Here is a 16,556-nt window from a genome sequence, read left to right on the forward strand (position 1 = left end):
AAACCTAAAACCTTGAGATCGACTGTGCCTTTGGTTTTTAAAGGCCAACCATTTAGTCCTCTCAGTTGTATCGAATTTTCTGTATTTATAGGCGTAGTAGGTTTAAGGGCTGATAAATTAATCAGTGAAACGTCCCCCCCTGTATCGATTAAGAACCGTTGATAATCGCCAAGGAGTGAGTTGCAGGACAGGTAGACCTTCGGGCCTATTCCTAATGCCAGTACTCGTTTTTGCGGATATTCCCTAGGCATGATGATAGGTATAGGTTTTATAGGCCGTTTACGGAGCACAAGTGTGTTCCAGTAAAACGAGATGTTAGCTTGTTCTTTTTTAAAGAATTCGTTACCTAAGATGGCATTGTAGCCTCCTGGGGGATTTGGTACGATGTGGAATGTTATTTCGGTTCCTAATATTTGTAATGTGATTTTTCCTTTGATTGGCATGCTGCTTTGACCTATACCTCCTATGCTTCCATTATTTATTTTATGACAGGGCGCAGTTTCGAGAAGTGCCGGTATACAGATGAGGTTATAATCTGAGCCTGTGTCTAGAAGGGCCATCGTTCTTCCATTTTAAGTTCTTGATTGACTATTTTGATAATGGGGCCCTTTCCCGTGGCCAGACAAGTAGCATCGGGTGTTGGATTTACAGATCTTTCGCTGGTATCGCCTGAGCTTGAGTTCGCGGCGGAGTTGAATTTTGAGGAAGGGAGGAAAGATTTTGCGGAGGAAGGGTCGTATTCGACTGTAGGTTTGGATTCAAGATTTCCTGAGGAGTTGTTTGAGTAGCTGGAATCTGGTGAGAGGGGTAAGAGTGATTGGTATTTTGAAGGATCGGCCGTGGGTAGGTTCGGTATCCTTGGGGACGTGGTTGGTATTGGGAACTGTAAGGTCTCATTGGGTAAGGCATTGGACCACGTGGAGGCTGGAAGGGCGCACCCGGCATTGCCTCTGGTTGACGGGCGCCCCGTTCGTTTAAAGGAACGGACTGAAGCCCTCTAAACTCTCCTTTAGGACAAAATGGACAATTACAAACGATATTCGGGTCGGTTTTATGACGTAGCTTTTCCTCTTCAGGGTTCAGATCCTGTTCGAAATGCACCATTTTCGGCGTATTCCCGACTTGAGGGAGGAAGGCTGGATTCGATGTATATCCTGTAGGAATTCCGGACTGATAGGAATAATTTAGTCGAGGGTGACCCTGCGCACGGTGCTCTTGGGCATATGCTAGCGTCGATGTAACTAGTGGGCTCTCATAAGCGTTATCCGGGTAGGTATCATAGTAATAGTAGTCATCATAGGGAGCTAGATTTGCTTCTTGGTAAGCTAAAACCCTGCCCTGGTTGAGATAATTGCCTTGGTCATCGTATCTCGGTCCTCTTGACGGTTGTGATCGATGCTGACCTGGGCCTGATTTTCCAAAATGATCTGATCCTGGTGGTAAGATTCTAGCCCGAGATGGTTCGTCGTAAGCTGGATGTCGACGTTTAGGATATCGATATGCTTCAGATTCGACGGCCTTAAATATTTCATCAAGAGTTTTTGATTTTTGAATTTTACACAGACATTTCAGGAAGTCCGGGAGATGCTCGTATAAGGAGTGAGCGGCTGATAGTTCGAAAGTCCTTCGGACGACCTCTTTATCCGCCTCTGGAGCAGTGTCGCTGATGCCCTGTAGGATGTCTCTTAATCGATAGTAAAAATCTTCGATGTTTTCGCCTTCCTCTGGGGACGCTGAGGCTAGCTTCTTCTGCCAGAGGAGATATGGATCTCCCTTCTTTAATTTCGTAGCTAGTTTACGAAGGATGTCTTCGACGGTGGTGAGGTCCGTGTGTTCTATCATGCGGTGAGCTCTTCCGTGAATTCTCTGAGTGAGACGATGTGCGAAATGCTGTTGATGATCTAATGGTATAACCGTTAGCCAGTTCCGAACAATTCCTTCGAAAACTTCGAAGTCTCTGATCGCGTTAGCTCCTTCTCCGTTAAAATACGGAAGGGCCTCGAACATCTCCTTAGCCAAGGAGAGGTGATGCGGTTCGATCTTCTCGTCCGCCAACGAGGTTTCTAACCGGAATGGTCGTGGTTCGGCCATGTTTATTTTGAAAATGTTATAGGGATCAATTATTCTATTCTTTAGGAAGCTGAAGAGGGTAATGGATTTTTAAAGGATTCGTCTAATTTTGATACGTCCCCCCGCGGGTTCTGGTGGGAATCTTTGGTCGCGTTATCGATTACCGATGGTTGATTTTTCCGGATTCGTTCGATAGCCGCGATGGGAATAAAGTGTCCGACTGAATCGACAGTATCTTCGATTATTTTTATATGGGGTCGGGTAGGGTTTATACGGAATTGGTCTAAAGTACGTCTAGGAACTGGGTTTTCTTCCCAATAGTTCCATTCAATCAATGAGCGATGGTAAACTTTTCCAGATGTGTACTCTGCGTGAACTTTTCGTAACTGGTAATTTAATCCAGTGCGCTTACCTCTTTTTCCCATAAGAGTACTCTGGTCAGCAAATAAATAAAAACTTGGGGGAAAACTAATTAACTTCGTTAAAGTTATTGTTTACAGAATTCTATAATGAGAAAAAAAAATTTTTTTTTTTTTTTTTTTTTTTTTGCACAATTCAATTTTGAAATGTCTCGACTATAAAGCGTTAGAATTTTCCTTCGAATGTTATAAATCGGCTTAGGTGAGTCCCGGTGCAGATAAACGAGAATCGCCAACTGTACGGCGCGTTTTCGAATATCGGCTGTAGCTAATTATAAGACGCCCGCGTCTAAATAATTGCCACTTGGACAAAAGAAAGTGATCTATAAGATTAGAAGACGAAATTAGGCTTTATAATACTCGAATGTAAAAAAAAATTTTTTTTTTTTTTTTTTTTTTTTTTTTTTGAAATAATAAAAAAAAATTTTATATTTATTTAATTAAAATTGCTGATGGCAATTTATTGATATAATTGTAATAATGCTTGGACTTTTATTTTTTAGGATATTAATAAACTTGCTGACGAGAGTCTTGACTGAAACGAGCTCGCGAGTATCGTATTACGGAGTCGCCAACGCGATCAATTGTTATACGGAAACCCCGAGATCAGCGAATGTTAAAAATAAATTTTCGAAATTTGATCCAAGGTATGTATAAATTATATTTGATGATTTCGAAATTGACAACTTGCTAACAAAAAAAAATTTTGTTTTAGGAAATACTAGAGATATTTCAAGAGGAATATGTTTTTATATTGGTTTTGAAAAATTTAGAAAAATCGCAAATAGAAAATAGCGCAAAAATATTTCCGAAAGTAAAAATTTTGAAATTTAGAATTTCTTCGAAATTATTTAAAAATTCCTCAGTTTTTCAAAGAGAACGATAGAAATTTCGTGCTCGAAATCCCACCGCTGCCACCAGTTTTCTTATGTTATGTCCGTAGGCGTTGAAAATGCGGTAGCGAGGTAACGGTGGAGAATCGGACTAACTTTTAAGAATACACAACGAGGGGTTTTAATTCTCGTTGTTAAATTATTTGTTGTGGGAGCTTTCGAGAGACGAAATACCACGCCTTTTGAAGAGACTGAGAATTTTCGTAGAGATTTGATTTTCTTGAATTTAATAAATTACTTTCCACTTACCGTTAGATGACTTGTTTCTTACTGATCCGGGCCTTGAAGGGCGGCTGGAAGCGCTCTCGAGTCTGGATGTTGAATTTGAGGCCCAGGAATGGATGATCAAGGGCTGCTTTCTCAGTAAAGAACGACTCGAGATTTGTGTAGTTGGTTTTTATTAGAACAGCAGCAATCAGTTATACGTTTCACAATAATTTTATTTAACACTTATAAACTACTTATTGAAATTTTACACTTTAATTTACGGTTAACGTCTTTCCAGTTTCCCGCAGGAAAAAGTGCGTAACTGACCGAATAATAACTAAACTTAACGGATTCAAACCGATGTAAATGCGGAGCAAATTAAACGGTTAATCCCTTATATTAACGAACTTATCTATTTTACGTCTGCCGGATGACCGAGACCCACTTGAACTAAGTGCAGCGCAAATTAGAACAAAAGCCCTTACAGACGGCGGCCCGCTTTAACTAAGTGCAGTGCAAATTAATTAAAAGACCTGAATTTAATTTTATCACGTTCGCCGTATTAACGGGGACCCGCTTGATCTAAGTGCAGCGCAAATTAAACCAAAAGCCTCTACGAACGCGGGTCAGTTAACAAAGATACTTGAATTGAATTAGTTAAAAGACGTTGGGCGGTGGTTGCCGCCTCTTTTAAAAGTTCCCGCTGCTTAGCTTGCAGAAATCCCCATCGGTCAGTCGGCAGTCGCAACGATATTAATTTTAAGGTGGTTTTCGCGCATAGGTGGGTCTTCCATCTAAAGCGGGAATTTTAAATAAAAAGAAAAATTTTCGGGCGGACATAACAACAAAAAATTATTTACGCTTACAATCACACAACACATACTGGTATCAAAATGGCGCCGGTAAATGTTAACAATAATACAGCTCAAATAGCTTTTAATAACCTTAAAAAACGTTATGAAAATGAGAAGCGCTCTGCGCTCTTGAAAAACCGTAAGCTTAAATATGCTGTTGGTGACTTGGTACGTATCAGTAAAGCAAAGGCAGCGTTTACGAAAGGATATGAGAGTGGCTGGAGTAGCGAAGTTTTTAAAGTATCAAGTATTTCTGAATATCGCCAACCACCGGTTTATATATTAACCGATCTTCAAAACGAACCAATCAACGGTATATTTTATGAAGAGGAATTATCTAAGGTTGAATAAATGTCTTTAGAAAGAGATAATTTTTACATAGTGCTACCTAGCAATAGCAGCATGAAATACTTCCCGGACAACACAACTACTTATTTTATAACGCGTTTGCCCTATCTTTTAGAACTTAATGGATGGTGGGATGTTGCTTTAGTGGAAATTCAGACGCCGATGACAATCTTACATATTCCTAAAGATTTCACGAAAGTTACATTAACCGTTGAATATATAGATACAGAAGATAATAATAAAATAATGGATTCGTTCCTTTATTCTAACAACATACCACATGGTCAATATCAAAATATAGGCTCTTTAGTGGATTCTCTCAACAAACTTAAATCAGTTTCAGAGCATATCAATTTTACTTGTAGTGCTAGCGGTTTCATAAAATTTTATACAACATGCAAGTGTGAAAATGCAAGACATACGCTGGCATTAAGTGATCGGCTCTGGCATATATTAGGCTTTGAAGAAAGTTCGTTTTCTAAAGTTATAACAGACGGCCCTGATGACTGTTGCGGATCTAAACCAGCTTCTCTATCTCAAGCTATACCAGGAAAATTATTCGCTTATACAGATATTTGTGAAGGCTACATAACAGGAGATATTCAGGCCCCTCTACTACGCATTGTGCCTCTTGATCACGATCAATACATTTACGGTTCAACTAAAATTAAAAGTTTTTCGCCTGGCCAATATATACCTCTATTACGTAAAAGTATGGCTACTATCGAAATTGATATAAGAGACGAATATGGTAAACCCGTGCCATTCGAATACGGGACGTTGACAGTAACGTTACATTTCAAAAGAAGTTTTTAAGATTCTCTACGATGATAGACTTCGAGATGATACAATACGGTGACGGTACCCGTAGTTATTCTGGAATAAGCCATGTTTATGTAGGATCACCTTATCAAAGAGGGCATGGTATAGGTAGTTTTTTGGGCGGCTTATTCAGAAGAGTATTACCTTTTTTAAAAAGCGGTCTAAAGACCGTTGGTAAAGAAGCTTTAAGATCAGGTGTAAATATAGCTACAGATGTTTTGGATCACCAAATCCCCGTTGAAGAATCATTTAAAACGCGCGTGCGCGAGTCAGGTAAAAATTTAAAACGTAAAGCCCAGGAAAAAATTGATAGTCTTATGAACGGGTCTGACTATATACCTACCCAGTTTGCCTTAACCAACGGTATGAGCAACACACAACCAAACTCAAGAAAACGGATTGTTAAAAAAAAAAAAGGCGCATTGTCAAATCTAAAGTGAAAAATAAAAGTAAAGTTAAGAAAAAAAAGACCGATATTAAAAAGAAAAACAATAACAATAAAAATAAAAAACTACGTACAGTGGCTGACATTTTTGATAAAAATTTCTAAAATGTCGTTTTTACATGTACATTCGTGTGAGTGTGATAAAACTGAGTTAGAATTATTTACTCTACCGCCGACCCAAACAACAATTGGAAGTTCCCAATGGGTTCATTATAAACCAATTTCATCATTGACTGATAACTCGCCGATAGAATTTGTTGTTCAAGGACAAGGGGATGAATACATTGATTTAGCACATACGATGCTAAGGTTATGCGTGGGTATTACCAGAAGAAGCCCTGTGACAGCTGGCGCTCACTCTCCTAAAGTAGCACCTATAAACAATTTTATGCATTCAATATTCAGTCAAGTTAATGTGTTATTCAATTAAAAACCTGTATCAACACCTAATAATTCATATCCGTACCGGGCATACATAGAAACTTTATCGAACTACGGAGCAGATGCCAAAAAATCGCATTTAACTACTGTAGGGTGGTGCTGTGATACCCCTGGAAAAATGGATAGTTTAACCGACGAGAATTTAGGCTTGAAAAAACGTAAAGAATTATTAACGTGTGATAAAACAGCAGATTTTATTGGTCATCTACATTGTGACGTTTTCAATCAAGAAAGATTTTTAATCAACGGTGTAGAAATGCGATTACGATTAACATGTGCACGTGATGCTTTTTGTCTAATGGATGACACAGTAAACGGTTGTGTATACAATATTAGTGACGCTAGTTTATTAGTGCGTCGTGCAAAAATTTCACCAGGAACACTTTTAGCACACGCCCGTATGTTAGCTAAAACTACTGCTAAATATCCACTGACCAGAGTTGAGGTTAAAGCTGTTTCAATGGCAGCTGGTGTACATGGCGAGACTATGGACAATATCCTTCATGGCCAAATACCTAGACGTTTAATTATCGGTTTTGTTAATAATAAAGCATTTAACGGCGATGCTTCGATGAATCCTTTCAATTTCCAAAATTTTGGGATTAATTATTTATCACTGTATGTTGACGGTCGGCAAATACCGTCAAAACCACTCCAGCCTGATTTTGGAAACCGTATGAATTACATAGACGCTTATCACACGTTATTCTCAGGCACAGGTATTCATTTTTTGAACGAAGGGAACTCTATAGACAGATTTGATTACCCTAACGGCTATTGTTTATATACTTTTGATTTAACGCTCGATTTATCAGCTAATAGTAACACTCATTGGAATTTAATCAAACATGGTACAGTTCGTATAGAGGTTAGATTTGATAAAGCACTGGCTACAACTACAAACTGTATAGTATATGCCGACTATGAAAGTGTTTTAGAAATAGATGCTTCGAGACAAGTAACTATAGATTTCGCCGGGTAAGCAAGTATTTAAAATTTAGTATACGCTTTGCTGTAGTACGGTGGAGATCGATATGTCTTCTGTTGTTATATATATCCAAGGCTTTATAAATAACGACCGTGAATTTTTACCTAAAGAAATAGGTGTAACCTCTCTAATTAACGGTGATACTGCACATTGGATTTTGGCTCCTGAATTCTCGTTTAACCTGCTATCCGAAGAAAGACAGCTCGAAAACAACGCCTTAACCCGAAAACATGGTCTTGAATGGTACGATGGGGAATCAATGGTAAAATACGTGCATACACAGTTACGCTTTTTTTGTCAAAATTCTATGAAAATTTATACAAGAGGGAGGGCACAAAAATCATACTTGGAATCTCTACTCTGCAGACCAGTTATAAATATTGAAGATTTGCAAGACAGTCCCTCAGTATCTACGCTGCATCAGCCACGGTTAACCTGTGCCTTACACAGTGTTTTGGAATCTCGAAGAAATCGGAGTCTTGGTTATAATCAGTGTGCTTTGTCTTGTGCTGACTTACTGAAACAGTGGTTAAGTAAGAAAGCAAATTCTGAAGCTGGTGAAAATAGCTACGAACCTTCACTCGTTTGTCCTTGGGGGTGTGAGGCTTGTAATGAACACGGTGCAGGTCTTAAAAGCTATTCAGTATATACCATACCACGCGATTGGAGTGTATCCTGCAGACAGGATCCCGAGAGTCTGGACTAAGCCTACAGCCTTCGTAGTAAAACACAATAGATAAGATTCGAACACGGGACCATGATGACCCCACGCAAAAGAATAGCCGCGCGCCCATTTGAACACCTTACGAGCTGTAAGAGTTAACTTATATTTAAATTGCGTTTAGGAATTTCAAATAACCATTAATAATATTTATAATCATTATTACAATAAAAATAATAATTGTAATAATATATTTTATATTTTGATTTTATGTCAAAATAAAAAATAAAAAAAAAATATAACAAAAATTTTTATTAAAAAAAAAAAACATTGTAGAAGTTTCGAACGTGGGATTTTAAGCACTTGAGCCAAAAGCTCAGCCGCATGTCTATTGAAACGGCTAACGAACTGGGGGTAGTAACTTATATTTAAGTTGCGTTTGTAAGCTTCAAATAACCATTAACAGTAATAAATATTATTAATAATAAATAATTATTATTATTTTAATTTATGTTATAAAAAATACCATATTAATTATACTAATAAAAAATGCTAATAAATTAATCGCGATGTATTTACGATTAAATTATCTTTAAATAATTTTTTTTAAATAATAAAAAAAAATCTGAAAGCATTAAAATTTTGACGAGTGACGTCACACATGAAGCTCCTCGCGCTCACTTCATTTTTTTCCAAGCCTTATTTTCGACTTGCCTACTCACGAACGTGCTCAGATTCCATGTATTGGAAAAATGCTAACCGTTCAGTGGGGGAACATTGGCGCGTGAGGGGCAATCGTCTTCGGTCGCTCTCTGTTCCTTCCGAGCAATATCGTCGCTGCTCGCTCACGGATACAGCAGTGTATCATTGTGTGGCGTGCGGGTAGAGGCCTAGGGAAAGGGTAAGTTCTACCCATGATCTGGCTGCACTGTTTGCAGACGACGTTGCGGCCACGATAGTAGTAGACAGCGTAGAAGAGGCCGAACTACTGGTCCGGGAGACCATTGATGCCGTCGAGACCTGGCTTGATAAACACCACCTGAAACTCGCCAAGCATAAAACCGGAATGGTTGTTCTGACATGTCAAAAATGGTTCCCAAAACCATTCACTGTGGACATGGGAGGAACAACACTGACGTCAACAAGGGTTCTGCGCTATCTAGGGGTAATGATAGACGAGAAACTTATCTTTCCGCGAACAACTTGACAGTGCATGCAGGAAAGCTAGCAAGACGGTGTCTAGTCTAACAAGAATTATGACCAACACTATGGGACCAAGAACAAAAAAGAGAAGAGTTCTTCTAGAAGTAGTCCATTCAGTTCTGCTTTATGAAGCGGAGATATGGGCAAACATATTAAAGCAGAAGACCTACCGGCGAAAGATGGCGGCAATACAGCGGCGAGGTGCTCTCAGGGTTGCATGTGCCTACCGCACGGTTTCCGAAGCGGCTGTATTGGTCATTGCGAAAGCCGCGCATATCGACCTATTAGCGTTCGAAAGAGCAAAACTCTATGACGCTAAAGATAGTGACGAAAATATGAAGGACGCAAGAACGATGATAAAGGTGGAAACGCAGCAAGAGTGGCAGGACCGATGGACATCGGGAGAGACGGGCAGATGGATGGCGCGCCTGATCCCAAACATAAACGTCTGGATTTCTCGGAAGCACGGGGACATGGACTTCTTCCTCACCCAGCAATTGACAGGTCCCGGACAAATCAACGCTTATCTCTTAAAGATGGGGCTGCACTGCACGCCAACGTGCGAATATTGCCTAGACAAAATTGACAAAGCCGAACACACGTTCTTCGAGTGTGATCGGTGGAAGGACTACAGAAACAGCACCGAAGAAACTATTGGCAACACGCTCTCCTCCGAGAGCTTGATAGCCTGCATGCTCAGAAAAGAAGATAATTGATTAGCTGTTGCATCCTACGCGAAGCATGTTATAAAAACAAAAACCACAGAAAGGGACCAGTAACCAGGAGTAAGCGTCGTGAGACGCAACATGGACTGGATTGAAGTAATGCAACAAATGCATAACAAATTCAACTTTGAACAGTTTCCAGATTTTTGAAGTGCCTCAAAACGTGAAAATTTGACAAAAGTTGATTGTTTATCCTATAAATTCAAAAATAAAAACAATACATTTTGTTTATAAAATTATTTTATTATTTCAACAATTTTTAAAATTCAAAATAACATAAAGTTCACCATCCAAAGATGTATGTACATATAGCGGAAAAACATCATGTAAATTTTCAATATGAACCCAAATAATAGAATTTGAACGGTTTACTTCATATCCTACAACATGTTCATGATATCTTAGGACTAACAACTGATTACAAATAAAGTATACACTATTTACAATATCATTCACGGTTACAATTGCCTTGATTTCCGCAAAAACAGGCATCAAATTTTCATATCCTACTAATACCACCATTTTTCTAGTATATTTTATATTTTTAATTTCAATCCACTTAAATGCTCGGAAGCTTTGATCTTTTACATCATTTGGTACATTGCAGTATAGAAAATCATTCGACTGAACGGTATCCATAGGACCAAAAGTAATACTTGGAAGTAAAGACTTATTAGATATTATCAAGAAGTTGTAACGGAGTGTTACGATCCCTATATTATCAATACGAGGTTCCTGACCCGAGCCAGTTAGTTTATCGACGGATCCCAGGGCGCTGTGTTCCGAAATACTCGCGCCTCTAGCTATAAGTAGTAAGTAAGTCCCCGAGGGGGAAGCGCCGGCGCTGAGAGAGAGAGTGGGGAAGGCAGAGTGAAGAAAGAACTACAACGACAATATCCCGAAGATTCATTGTGACCGAACAGTCTCACTGGACACCACGTAAATTTATCAAACAGCATAGCACAGGCTTTATAAAATATCCGGAGGACGAGTGACGGTGACCAAAGTTTTGCCGCCAAGCAGAGTAACCTACCAAGGAGAAATTTGCACCACCACGGACAAAAAGGAGTTGCAACTCTTCGAGCAAGTGCACAGAGTATTATTAAGGAAGCTCCAGGTACAAATATTCTGTCTGATTTTATTTCTCGGGTCTGCGGCGTCAGCCAGGCAACATGTCGGCTGAAGGTAATCGCCATTTCGCGTTCGGTCACAATCGCTTTTTGTAAGAATTAAAATTAAATTTACTTAAAATTAGAAAGATTATAAATCAATTAATTAATAATACTAGGACTTATTTCGGGTTATTGATTAATTTGTTAGGAAAAATAATTTATCTTTGTCACTACTTATTTTACACATAGGCCTGTCTGAATTAGTAATACCAGGAATTTAATTCGGGTTATTAATTCCAGATTCTTATGTCATGTGTAAAATTTATTTATTGAGAATCTTTGGACAATAATTTGGTTTAAGCCAGTAGAAATAGAATTGAGTAAACCGCTAAATTAAAATTATTTAAGACAAAAATTTATTTCACACTAAAATTATTTTAATAAATTATTTGGCGCATTATTTAATATTTGTCATAATTTAAATAAATCTAGAGTCAGGAAATAATCAATAAAATCAATAGAATTTGTTAATCTAAATTATTTAGTAAAAAAAAGGTAGAAAATAAAAATTGTAAAAAATTCGTCAGAAAAAAAATTACACTAAAAACTTGCGACAGAGACGTAAGACCGAGCGAGAGCGTCAGCCATCTTGTCCCGCGTGAGAACGCTGAGTAGAGGACACTCAAGGTCGAAACAAAAGTCTTAGTTCGTTTAAAATAAAATAAACTCAAGGAAAATAAGTTTTAAGAGACATAAAATAAAATACAATAGAATAATCTTTGGTCATAATTTCACATTTGCGATGAAAATAAAATTTAGTAAAAATTACCGCTGATAAATGGATTAAATAAAATGGCTCAGAATTAAATAAAATGATTTGGATTAAATAAAAATAATTTAGGAAAAATTTAAGTTTACTCAATTATCGGAATTTATTTCATTTTTACTAAAATAAAGATTAAAATTTATTTAGTAATTCTCGGACACAATAAATGGATTTAATTCCTGATAATTGGAATTGTAATTTGGATAATTATTGTTGTAGTAATTGAAGATATGGCAGCAATTTATATAATAGGAATTTGTAAATTATAATTAGGAAAATGATCACTAGGAAATTTTGAAATATTAATTCGGAAAATAATATTTTGTGAAAATTATTTATAAATTGGAATCAAGCGTTATTATGATTGGAATTTAAGAAATATAGTGTGGTTGTGTGTGAGTAAAGAGATTATCTTGGTTTCATGGTATACTCCTCTGGCTTCGGGGTAGTTCTCTTAGAGTAGCGTGAAGTTTGGGGGACAGCGTGCACTGTGTGGACAGCGTGTGTAGTCACGTCAGGGTCCAGCTCAGTGGCGTGAGTGTCCGTGAGACCGCGTAAACTAAGTTAGAGTAGCGTTAGGGTCCAGGGGACGGCGCGAAGTAGATAGAGTAACGTGAGAGTCCAGTAGGCATCGGGTACTACAGCCACGTGAGGGTCTAGCTGGACAGCGCGAAATATACCGTATGAGAGTGGGGTGTGAGTGTGAATTTGTTTCGTGAAATTTTATAGATTGTTATTTTGGCCATTATTTCAATTCTAAAAGGAATTGGATAAATAAATAATTTTGTTAAACGAATTTCTGTGTTTAAGTTTTGGTTCCTTTCAGCAATCTCTCACGACCCTGACCTATTACTCCATGTTCTGGTCCAGTTTCTGGATACTGAGTCCAAAAATCCAGTGGCGCCCTTAAGAGATAATAGGGGCGACCAAGGAAAACATAACATTCCGTTTCAAAGTTCATTGTTAATTGATGCTTTTTTGCTAGCGAAAGAGGAATATTTACTCTACATCTATTAGCTGAAGCAGAAGCCGTTAAATTAGTATGCTTAGATTCAGAACGGATAGAAGACAAATGGGCTACTGGACCACTTTCTTCACATACTTCTGAACAATGCAAATACAAATGATGTTTTGGTTTTAAAGTTTTACCTGTTAATTGCATATATAAGAGATGGTGACGAATGACTACTGATTTGAATCCCGTAATTTGATCGTTGGATACTTTTTTTGCTAATGAAAAATCAAAAATTTCTCTCAATAAAACATATAAATTCCAATAAGGATTAGACTCGTCGACTAAATCTTTAATTAAAATGCCTGAATATTTTACAAATGTAGTTAGTTCTGATGCTGTCACTTTTAATTTTGTTTCTTTTTTTGTGTCCTCTTCCCTGATAATAGGAGGTTTATTAGAGCAATCATTTGGACCATAATCAAAAGTGTTTAATCTGTTATTTAATTCAGCGAAAGAAAATGAAAAAAATTTACTAATTTCGGAAGTTAATTCTCTAAGTATCGCAATTAGATCATCGTGAGCAATACCTTCACGTAAATCGTGCATTTTGTCAACAGTATAATTTCTAGTGCAATGGAATGATTTTATTTAATTAAATACACACTTTTCTTTAATACCGGTTTTTGAAATATTATTCAATAAAATATCTTGCTCATAGTTTGTTATAGTTCATTTTAAATCAGAAGCGATGATAAGAGCATTTTTACAGTCGTCTTTACTCATTTTGCAGAACCTACAGTTATATTTAGCTACAAATGATTCCGTTAGACCTAATAATCCATGTAACCCAAGATTATCTCCTTGTATTAAGCCTAAAACAAAATTAACCTTTTTCTCACCAGTAGCTGTATTAATTACAATCCCCGTCTCTTCTAAATATCTAATGCCTTGTATAAGCGGACGGTAAATATCATACGTACGGTTTTTTATTAGTATCTCGTATCCACGAATCGTTAATTAAAACCAGTAAAATATTCGCTAGCTGTGATCTACATTCAGGCGGTAGACATGGAAATGACGCGTAAATTGGCATTACTTTGCCTGAATGCGAGCCGAGAGGATTGTTTACTTCTACATCATCACCGGATAAAAAGTAAGGGATGACAATGTCTTTTTCAGGATATTTAGAACGTTTTTCTGTCCAGAGTTTACCTTGTATAAAATTTTCCATGTACGCTGTGTTTCTTTTAACGCTCGACATATAATTTAAAACAATGTCTAATGTATGATCAATGTATCATTCGTTTCAAAAAAGGCTTTAAATGAAAGACTGAGTGGAATATATTGACCGCTAATATCTATATATTTACCAATCGTTCCATCATTGTTTTTTGTAATGACAAAAGTTCTATCGATTACATACGAAATAGGTTCTATATATGTATTATTAGAACTGAAAAATTCTAAGCGTCTGTATTCCGTATTTCAATGAGAGAACGAATTTCGTAGATCATTGAACATATTTTTTATCTTACTGTGATCATCGAGCGGACATTTTAATTTTAGGAGTGTATCATTAACAGATGATTCTAGAATTCCTAGAAAGTTTTCACCTATAAAACTACGTGTATCATCAACAATTGTTTGAACAATATTCCGGGGTAAGCGTGGATTTGCGTACAATTTTGCTACAAATCTTTCTGCTGCATTTCTTACTTCAGACTTGAAATTTTTGGTATTTATGTCGTACGGGTAAGAGTCTTTACTCGTATCATTACTATTAATGTGATTTGTATTTGATTGGTTTTTTGTATGTCATTTAACGATATAGTTTTATTTTGAGTTACCGTAGAGTTTTTGATTTCGTTGGTCGATAAAGGTTGTGGTGGAAATTGATGTATTAATCTCAAATGTTTTTGTAAAGGATTTAAAATGTCGAATCTTGAACTACAGTCTATTTCACCACAATCGTACTTATTTTCCGCATTAGAACGATTGACAGAAATATGAGTTGTTAAAGCTTCAATCCACGTTACATTTAACGAACAAATATTGCACCTGGGCATTATTTTTTTTTCTTTTCTTATAAAATGAAATGACAAATAAGTGTCAGCGATATTTTCAAAATTTTAACCTTATAATTAATTAGATTACATTTTACTTAAATATTTAGATTATTCAACTGTCCATTTAAAACAATAGTTCTATTTTTAAGATTAAACATTAACTTAAAATTGTTAATTTAATTATTTTATATTTTTTTTAACAAAATTAACTTTAGTTATTAAACTACTAATCGAATGCAGGAATCATATGAATTAGATTCATAAAATTCTTAATTAAATCTTGTAATTTTTAAACTGTTTCAATAGAGTTTCAACGCTAGTGTAACTTGGCTCTTTTTTCGGATTAAACGATAAGTTCCACCAAGCTCGGTGAAAGAACTGCCAGACTTGTGCGACTTCAGGAGGGTATAACGCATGGAGAGCAGTTATGCATTTAAACAAACTTACAAAAGCCTTTAATGGTGTTTCTACAGAATATTTGTAGTCTTTAAATAGATAAACGAACGATTGAGTGATCTCATTAGTTGACGGTCCGACCAGCACTGCAAAAGGTTGTAACGTGTAGTGTTTGTCAGATAACTTTTGTATGCGCTTATTAACTTCCGCATCAATATTTGCAATCGCCTGGTGATAAAAGAATAATTATAGTCAGTAAATTATACAATTCAATGTACACAATTAATAATATTTATGTAAGTAATTATGGAATTAAAAGATAGAGTTAATGTAGATAGTAAAATTTTTAAGAAATTCGTTCAATCATAAAATCTATAGTATATTACACTACAAGGGCAGAAAGTTGAGATTCCTACACTTCGCGCCATGATGCCCGAGGCGAAGCCTCGTTATTCATTATTTATAAGTCAAAATAGAATTCATTATTCCTAAGTCAAAAAAATATAGCTTCCGGATAAATATCAGCAACATGTCATATAATAAAACCTTCTCCGAAACACGTTGCCACTTATAGTACAAGTATTTTTTGATATATCAACCGTGAAAGTTGGATTTTCAAGCAACATACGGAGGCCGCAAAGAATAATATTTCTGACAATCTATAGTTTAGTTAATTTACCTTGCACTAGTAACGAAAAGTAACTTCTCTCTCTCTATCTGTCTACATTTCTACTCGACTACGCTAAAATACGCTATAGATGAGTAGAATTATCTTGTAATTTGACAAACGTCCGCTGGGTGGAGTAAAAACCGCAAAAATAATCTTAGCGAAAGCTGGATCTTGTAAACAACTTCAACATATACGTGCATTTAATCCATCTCTATTTAATCTCGTGTGATATAATTATTGTGCTTTTAAATAAAATAAATAGTAATTGAAAATTATTGATTGCTCTCTCAAATCCAACGTCCGCAATTGATATGAAAAAAATTATGTTCGATACTTTATGCTCAAAGGTGGGGATCCTGACAAACCAAGTGAAGGCACATGTTTGAAGCTATGGATACATTATCATCAAGACCTTGTACTATATCCGGACTCGCTATGCTCGTCCGGATAAATAC

General features: G+C 36.6%; 1 protein-coding gene across 1 annotated transcript in view; it reads left to right on the forward strand.

Annotated features, from left to right (window-relative positions):
* Positions 1–16,556, forward strand: part of LOC123258820 (phosphatidylinositol-binding clathrin assembly protein LAP-like) — a gene marked incomplete in the record, with an annotated part of 153,490 nt that overhangs the window by 62,784 nt on the left and 74,150 nt on the right.

This window comes from Cotesia glomerata, linkage group LG2, assembly GCF_020080835.1.
Source record: "Cotesia glomerata isolate CgM1 linkage group LG2, MPM_Cglom_v2.3, whole genome shotgun sequence".
In the NCBI taxonomy this organism is placed as follows: domain Eukaryota; kingdom Metazoa; phylum Arthropoda; class Insecta; order Hymenoptera; family Braconidae; genus Cotesia; species Cotesia glomerata.